This window comes from Psammomys obesus, unplaced genomic scaffold (assembly GCF_907164565.1).
Source record: "Psammomys obesus unplaced genomic scaffold, mPsaObe1.curated_primary_1811, whole genome shotgun sequence".
NCBI classification, from domain to species: domain Eukaryota; kingdom Metazoa; phylum Chordata; class Mammalia; order Rodentia; family Muridae; genus Psammomys; species Psammomys obesus.
This window is the reverse complement of record NW_026596095.1, coordinates 1,011,135-1,020,550: the sequence shown is the minus strand read 5'-3', so window position 1 is coordinate 1,020,550 and position 9,416 is coordinate 1,011,135. Positions and strand designations below refer to the sequence as shown.

Here is a 9,416-nt window from a genome sequence, read left to right as displayed (position 1 = left end):
CAAGGAGAGAGAAAGATGCTAGGTCTGGCATAGGCTTTTGAAACCTCAAAGTTCAGTTCCAGTGATATACCTCTTCCAGCAGGACTACATGTCCTAATCTATTTCAAACAATTCATCAACTGAGAACTAAGCTTTGCAAATACATGAGCCTATGGGAACCACTTACTTGCATTCAAACTAGCACAATCATTGAAGCATAGCACTCTTACAGTATGTAAAATGTAAGGACACAGAGGACAGAATTTCCACCATTTTTTCTTTAAGGTCAGTTGTGTGAAATGTTTCATCAGTGATCTCCTTTTGCTTTTCTTGTAGAGGAACTTTAATATTGTCTAGCCACTAAGTGGGTACATCTTGTCAGTTCCTGAATTTGAGCTGGCTTGTGAATTTTGTCTTTCAGTAGAATACAACAGAGGTCATGGTGTGCATTTGTGAACTTAAGCCTCAAGGAAGTGTCCTAGAATTTCACTCCCTTTTAAAATTGATTTCTGATGTGGGAGCAAACCCAGGATAACAATCGAATTAGACTGTGACGGCTGGAATCGTGAGTTGCCCCAGGTATTTGAGAATCTAGCTAACATCACAAGGCTTCCCAGAGAATGGACATTCCTTGCAAAAGTGGTTTTCTGAGCTAGCCACTGAGTTCATGGATCACCTTCCTCTGAGGGGAAAACAGCCCTACCAGGGCACAGAGGAAGACAATGTACAGCAGTCAGATAGAAGGGGAGTAAGTTGCTCCTCTTTGGGGGGGGGGTGTCAAAAAGGTAGCTACTGAGTTCATGTCAGAGGCAGTCCCTCTTCCCCTTACTAGGGAAACCACTTGTATACTGAGCTTCCATGGGCTACATCTGAGCAGGGGTTCTAAGTTATATCCATGAATGTGCTTTAATTGGAGTATCAGTCTCAGAAAAGACCCCTGAGCTGAGATATTTTAGTTCTGTTGCTTTCCTTGTGAAGTTCCTGTACTCTCCAGATCTTACTAACTACTTCTTTCATATGATTCCCTGCACTCTGCCAAAAGTTTGGTTATGAGTCTCAGCATCTGCTTTGATATACTCCTAGGTAGAGGCTTTCAGAGGCCCTCTGTGTTGGGCTCCTGTCCTGTTTCTTGTTTTTTCCTTCTTTCAATATCCATCCCCTTTGTCTTTGTAAGTGAGGATTGATCATCTTACCCAGGTCCTTCTTCTTGTTTATCTTCTTTAGGTGTACAGATTTGAGTATGTTTATCCTATCTTATAGGTCTAGTACCCAATTATAAGTTTGTATATACGGTGTGTGTGTGTCTTTCTGCTTCTGGGATACCTCAATCAGGCAGCCTTGCTAGGCCACAGAAGAGGACTTTGCAGCCAGTCCTGATGAGACCTGATGAGATAGGGTCAGATGGAAGGAAAGGTGGACCTCCCCTATTAGTTGCCTTGGAGAATGGCATGAAAGGAAATGAGAGAGGGAGGATAAGATTGGGAGAGAATAAGAGAGGGGGATATAGCTGGCATACAAGGAGAATAAAATGTAATTAATGTAAAAATAATAAAAGTTTAATTAAAAAAATAAAAAAAAGGGGAAGAGGACCTCCCCATCAGTGGACTAGGAGAGAGGCATGGATGAGAAAAGAAAGACAGGGCAGGACTAGGAGGGGATGAGGGAGGGAACTCAAGCTGGGATACAAAGTGAATAAGTTTTAAATAAATAAATAAATAAATAAATAAATAAATAGATAAATAAATAAATAAATAGATAAGAAAAATGGTTTTCTTGTGTTACCTGAGTTCCCTGTTCCTCTTTGCTTATCTAAACCATATAGACAAGAGGTGGCCTTATATGCAAAGTCAATGTCTAATGCTGTAAGAATTAATTGTTTATTTTTATTTGAATTATTTATTATAAAATAAATTATGTAAGTACTTCTTAGGTAAAATTTATTTTTAAAAACATTTTATATAAAACTTTTATGTCAAAAAACCTATGGTAAATTTTATTAGTTTTGGTGTGTCTTTAGAAGAATATTTCAGTGTTCTGAAAATAGTGCCATGTGATCTGAAAAATTACATAGTACATTTTTTATTTTATGTGAGTAGATAATACATTGTATTTTTTTTCCTTTATTAATTGCACTTTATTCACTTTGTATTCCCCCCTGTGGTTCTCTCCCTCCTCCTGTCCCAATCCCTCCCTTCCTCCACCCTCTGCATGCATGCCCCTCCCCAAGTCCACTGATAGGGGAGGATTTCTTTTCCTTCCTTCTGATCCTAGTCAATCAGGTCTCATCAGGAGTGGCTCCATTGTAGTCTTCTGTGGCCTGGTAATGCTGCTTCCCCCTTGGGGGGGGTAATTAAAGAGCAGGCCAATCAGTTCATGTCAGAGACAGTCCTTGTTCTTTTTACAATGGAACCCACTTGGATACTGAACTGCCATGGGCTACATCTGTGCAGGGGTCTTAGGTTATCTCCATGCATAGTCCTTGGTTGGAGTATCAGTCTCAGGAAAGACCCCCTGCTCAGATATTTTGGTTCTGTTGCTCTCCTTGTGGAGTTCCTGTCCTCCCCAGATCTTACTGTTTCCCACTTCTTTCATAAGATTCCATGCAGTCTGCCCAAAGGTTTCCCATAAGTCTCAGCATCTGCATTGATAGTCTGCAGGGAAGGGCTTTTCAGAGGTCCTCTGTGTCAGGCTCCTGACTTGTTCGCTCTTTTCTCCTTCCTTTGATGCCCAGCCTCTTTGCCTTTCTGGATAGGAATTGAGCAGTTTAAGAACTAAAGAAGTTAAACAGCAAAAAATCAAGTAATCCAATTAAAAAATGGGGAACAGAGCTAAACAGAGAATTCTCAATTGAGGAATATCGAATGGCAGAGAAACACTTACATTCCCACTGCTGGTGGGAATGTAAACTTGTACAACTACTCTGGAGAGCAATCTGTCGCTTTCTCAGACAACTAGGAATAGCACTTCCTCAAGGTCCAGCTATACCACTCCTAGGCGTATATCCAAAAGATTCTCAAGTACACAATAAGGACATTTGCTCAGCCATGTTTGTAGCAGCCTTATTTGTAATAGCCAGAAGCTGGAAACAGCCCAGATGCCCCTTAGTGGAGGAACAGATGCACAAATTGTACTATATCTACACAATGGAATATTACTCAGCAATAAAAAGCAAAGAAATCATGAAATTTGCTGGTAAATGGTGAGATCTGGAAAAGATCATCCTGAGTGAGCTATTCCAGAAGCAGAAAGATGCACACGGTATATACTCACTCATATAGACATATAATATTGATAAACCTACTAAAATCTGTACACCTAAAGAAACTAATCAAGAATACATTGTTTTTAAGAAAACATAATTCACATCTTTCATAAGCAACCAAGTATTATTTAAGAACTTCCTTATAATAATTAATGCACTTACCAAAAATCCAAGATGCTCTCTGAAAAAAATAGCTGAGGGGCTCCCTGCAAGTGTCAAGGTAGGCAAGAAAGGAGCCGCCATTAAGAGAAGTGAATAAAAACTCAGTTGTGCCCAACTTAGTTGGCAAGGCTGGAACTAACTTGGGGAGTCTGATATGTATCGTCAACATATTAAAACACACTGTAATGGAGGAAAGCTTTCTGGTGTAATACAATTCCTGGTACACAATAAAGCATAATTGCATTGAAACTCAACTGAGAGTACATGTTATTTTTCTAAGAAGATAGGATCTAAAGATTGTCTGCCTGTATTAGCTTGAAGGCTTAAAGAAAGTTCTGGGCTAGTTGAATAGATAATGTAGGGGGAATTTGGGCTTTTAGCCCCTATGGTCCAGATTGTCTGATTTTTTTTTCTTTTTTTTAATTTAATTTTATTTATATATTTATTTATTACAATTTATCCACTTTCTATCCCTGTTGCAGCCCTCTCCTTTGCCTCCTCCCAGTCCTACCTACCCTCTCTCTTCTTCCCATTTATCCTTTCCCTAGTCTCCCTGAAAGGGGAGGACCTCCTCCCATTCTATCTGACCCTAGCTTATCAGGTTTCATCAAGGCTGGAGGCATCATCTTCCTCTGTGACTGGCAAAGCTCTATCCCCCAGTGGGAGTTTATCAACGACCTGGCCACTGAGTTCATGTCAGAGACAGCCACTGTACCCTTTACTTGGGAACCCACTTGGAAACTGAGCAGCTATTGGACTTCCTTTGAACAGGGGATCTAGGTCCTCTCCATGCACAGTCCTTAGTTGGAATATCAGTCTCTGCAGTCCCCCTTGCCCCAGGTATTTTGGTTCTGTTGTTCTCCTTGTGGAATTCCTGTTCGCTCCAGGTCTTTCTATCACCCTCTTCTTCCAATAGGATTCAGGCACTTTGTTCATAAGAGCCAGAATCTGGACACAACCAAAATGTCCCTCAACTGAGGAATGGATCCAGAAATCATGGTACATTTACACCATGGAATACTACTCAGGAATTAAAAACAAGGGAAGCATGCTATTTTTAGGCAAATAGTGGGAATTAGAAAAGATCATCCTGAGTGAGGTATCCCAGAAGCAGAAATACACCTGTGCTGTATTCTCACCTATAAGTGGATATTAGCCATATAATATAGAATAAACATACTGAAGTCTATAGTCTCACCAGGGTATCGAAGGAGACACTGAGACTCACAGCCAAACTTTGGGCAGAGTGCCATAATCCTTACAGAAGAAGAGGAAGACAGACTGTAGGATTTGGGGGAAGTTTATGGTTATAGAGATAATCTAAGAGTGGTTTAGACAACTATCCTCCAGTCCTTAATGTGGAAGGTTGATATGGACTGGTCTAACAGATACTGCAGATCACCGGGCTATTAATCCCTTACAATTCCCAACTTTCTGGATGTAAGAACAGGTATTTCCTCCTTTGAGGAGACATCCACATGTGATTAACATTTCTGTTTTCCCTGGGGATATATGGGTACAAGAACCTTCACACATCCAAGAGACAGCAACCAAGCATGGTTGCATAAATGTTGGAAATAAAAATGTGCCCAAGTGTACAGTGACCAGCCACAGCAGTGATTCCTAGGTTTTCCTGAGATACTACCTCTCATGGTCGGGAAGGTATGCTTCCTCATGAACGTATGAAAGTGTTTGGAGTGTACTTTATCATTTTACAATATGTGCACAAGGTGCTAACATCATATTCTGGATAGAGCCTGTGAATATTGGGAAATACATTATAACACACAAAACCAGCAAAATGTGGGAAAGGAAAGGTAAAATAGGGTTTTAAATAAAATTTTGGATTGTATTTTCTGAAAGAGGGAACTTTAGCAAGCAAAAAGTGATTCAGATTTATTTCTACCTAAGTAGCATCATTTTTTAACCAGTGCTGTCAAATCCAGGACCACCATAGAAACAAGCCTTCACCAGTTTTTAAAATACATTTTTTAAAATACAATTGCAGTTTTCCAGGCTGAAGATGATAGTCTCTTAGACAAATTACAATAAAAGTTGTGTAAAAAGATCAGTTAATGTTCAAATACAGTCAATAAAATTTCCTGTCATATGATTTGTGAGGCCAGAGAAAAATAACACAGTAAAAAAATAAAACTTGTAATGCAAAGCATGATACATAAACAGTATGATTTTCAATTATTGTGAGGTAATTGTGAAAAAGAAATAAAAATATTTTATATATGTAAATGCTAGAAGAAGCCTGAAAATGTTTTCAATCTTTTAAAAATTTACTCTAATTTCTGTTTTAATAATATCTTATTAAAATATAATAACATCATTTTGGGTGGTGTTGATGGTGGCTCATTAGTTTGGTTCATTTTGTTTTGCTTTCTTCTATTTGAATGTTGCTTTTCTGATCATCCCAATGGAATTTGTGTGGAGGTCATAGATTCTTTAACTGGTTGTATGTATATACATTCCCCTTTTAAGCCACGTGTAAAACTGAGGTTGCATGTACATATTTAGTCTTCTGTATTTTTTTTTAATGTTACGGTGCCAGTATTTAAGACGTTTTAAAAATAAAAATACATGTGTCTGATTTGTCCAATCCTTCCAGGCAAACGAATGATGATTCAATTGCTACTGCTCAGTTGTTTCTTCAGTAGGGAGTAAAGTATTGTGTTACAGGAAATATCAAGCTAACTTTAATCGTTTCAAGAATAAAAATGCAGCGTTTGTAGACATTGCTCTTACAAAGTTTGATACTAGCCAGCTCATGGCAACGTTGCCCATCTTCCTCCTCTCTTTACAGTCATCAGCTGTGACTTTGTACCTTGACGAACAGCACAGCCAGCACCTGTTTGCCTGCGTCCCACCTCCCAGCCTTGCCTTTCTGTTTAATACTTATCACTGTCTGAGATGTTTACTTAGCTACTATTCCTAACTCTCCTATGGCCCACACATCTTTGCTTGCAAGTGTTATTTGCAGTGACTTGCTGTTCTGCCTCTGGTTTCTGCTGCATTATGGATACTGGAACTTTACTGGACTACTCTTGGGTATCCTGTTGTTGCACTGACCGTGGATATCTTGTAGTTTTGATTTGTAGGACTAGTCCCTTTATGCACTTCGGCAGTTCATCTATGGGATAGCTGTTGGGACGGGCCAATTTAAAGATGTGGATCTAGGCCTCAGAGATAGCTGAGCTGGTCAATGCACAGACCCTTCCACTCTCATGCCCTGGTGGACGCTCACAGGAAAGCCCACTGCCATGGACAGCTCTATTCTGCTGCCAGGGAAGGTGTAGAGGTGCGGAGCCCACTCTCCCACGCAATGCAGTTGGTGAGGGACACGGCTAGTTCTTATGACCCTAGGTCCAGCTCTCCTGCCTGCCATCTATGGCAAGGATCAAGGATGTCCGTCCTTCATCTCTGCCACCACCCAGTAGACAAGAGGCTGGGCCAGATCTCCCACAATCATGCCCTAGGACTGGCTCAGCGGAAATCCACACATCCAGAGACAGCTGTTTTGTGCTGTCCAAGTGAGGTGCAAAGCCTACTGCAGCAGGCGAGTGACAAAGACAGCTCTCCTGCTCTGAGGACCTCAGGGCCAACTCTCCTGCCTGCCACTAGTGGCAAGGGACAAGAGGAGGGGTAAGTCTCCCCCTCACCCATGTCGCTGCAAGAGGACAAGTTGCATGGCTAGTTCTCTTACACTCACACTCTTGGGGCCAGCTCACCCTCACCACCACCTTCAGGGTGGGCTCTACTCTGCTGCTCTCCCACGTGAGGGTGTTGCATCTGTTGACGGCAAAGGACAGCTCTCCTACTCTCAGGACCTCCTAAGAACCAAATCTCCAGCCTGCTGTGGGGGTTGGTCATGGCAGACAAGAGGCAGGACTGGCTCTCCCTCACTCTTGCTCTTGGGGATAACCACCTGCCTCCTACCAATAGGGTCATCTCTACTCTGCTTCCCAAGTGAGATGCAGGGCCTGCTCTTCCGAGTGTGAGAACTGCATTTGGTGAGAGGCAGGGACAGCTCTCCTGCTTTCATGATGCCAGGGCTAGGTCTCCTGCCTGTTGCAGGTGGTGAGGTATGAGGGGAGAGGAGGGTATCGCTCCTTCATCTATGCCACTGCACAGGAGACCACTGGTAGAGGCACTCTTTCATGCTCTTTTCCTCAGATGTCAGCACATTTGCAACCCAGTAATGCGCTGGGTTGCTTTTCGGAGTACTGCAGCTGGCTTAGGGGTAGGTTGAACTCTCCTGCTCCTGTGTCCTCAGGGCTAGTTCTCCCATCATGCCATGAAGGATGGGGCCAATTATTCACAGCCCTTAAACATTAACAGGCCTCCGGTGGCAGCTCAGAGCAAGGACATTCCCCCTGGACTTTGGTGGTAACAGACTCTATTCCTTCAGGTCTAGGGACACACAACGTGGCCCCTAGTGGCAGCACAGGCCAGCACCCCACCATGCCATCACAGAGTACTTACATCAGCATTGCCATGTTACATTATATTACATTACAGTACTTACATTACATTGCCATGTTCCTCACTACCCTTGAGTCTTCAGTTCTGCCTCTCTTCATTGTGCCCACATCCTCTATTTCCCTTTCTTTTCCATTTCTCCACCACTTGCTTGTTTCTCTTAGAGGCCTCCTTGGTCTCTGAGTGTCTGAGGTCATCTCAGGAATGGTCTCTGGGTGTTATGTCCTGCTTCTGCATCATGCAGGAGTCATCTCCGGTCTAGTCTTATCCCTTAGGCTTGCGGTGCCCAACTGGTGGTCACCTCAGGAGAGCTCCCTATCCAGGCCTCATGGCACCCATCTTGGGCTTACACCTCACCAGACCTTCTAGAGTAGACCCACCATCTGTCTTAGGCTAATTCTTGCTCAGGGCCCTCAGTTCCAGATATAATTTTTCTAGTCTTCACCTTGCTCCCTGGTGATAGTCTCCAGCTTACTTTTTCAGGGAATGGTAGGCTACTAATTATTCATAGTTCAGATGTTCATAGTCAGAACCCTGAGCATAGACATGGCCTTTCTCCTCTCTGCCACCTACTAATGCAGATGTGGCACAAGGGCCATCCCCACAGAGCTGCTAGTGACAGGCAGACTTTTCTTAGTGTGTTTCCTAAGCAACAAAAATTCTCCAGATCATCCTTATTAAGGAATAGTCTCCAGAAGAACCTCGCAGCAATATTTCTGCCCAACTAACTGTTCTCCTCTGGGTGAGATGTCTGTTTAACTTTTATATTAGCATGTTATTATAAATGGTATTAGCATGAATAAACAGAGGAGGTCAGAAAGGCAAATCTTGTGTGGCCATCCTTACTGCTAACTGACTTACAGTCAGTCAGGCTTGTGTCCTTCAAACCAGCAAGTCTTGTCTTCTGGGTTCATTGGGACATTTGCAAATTTTCAGGTAAACCAAGGCCTGTCCCACTCCAAAGTTCACAAGTCTTCATTTGCCCTGATAAGTAGATAACCTTGTGTCTTTGTCTTTCTACTCTGTCAGAGCCCTTTTCAAAAGCCAGCATATAATATAAAAGCAAGGTCCCCAAGCACCAGCAATGTAACATTCTTCTACCATATACACTATTATTTCTCTTTATGGTTCTTTAATTCTCTTCAAACAATATGTTACCAATTATTTGATACCTTTATTAACCCACTCTAATACTAGATTATAGAGTCTCTGTACATAGTCCACTGTTTCTCCTTTTTTCTCTTGTTTTTCTTTTTTCTCAATTTCTTTTGTTTCATCATGGACATTCAATAATTAATTATCAAGTGAACAAAGGCTGTAAAAAGATTATTTCTCCTAAATCTTTGAAAGAATGAAAAAGCGTAAATGCAAATCCCCTAGACACCCAAAAGCACTGATTTGTGTTCCCAGAGATCTTCTTGCTTATCTTTGAGCTCACTTCATTTATCTTTCTGCCTCTGCAAAGATTGAGTTATGGATTTGGTTTTGCTGAGTTATTTTGCTTTGGGCTTCTCTTTTCCACACA

At 41.8% G+C, this 9,416-nt stretch overlaps 1 non-coding gene across 1 annotated transcript; it reads right to left on the bottom strand.

Annotated features, from left to right (window-relative positions):
* Positions 1-8,376: 8,376 nt before the first annotated feature.
* Positions 8,377-8,514, bottom strand: LOC129692103 (small nucleolar RNA SNORA17). The gene has a single exon (XR_008722631.1). It is a non-coding gene; the product is annotated as a small nucleolar RNA SNORA17 (small nucleolar RNA).
* Between the last annotated feature and the right edge of the window lie 902 nt (positions 8,515-9,416).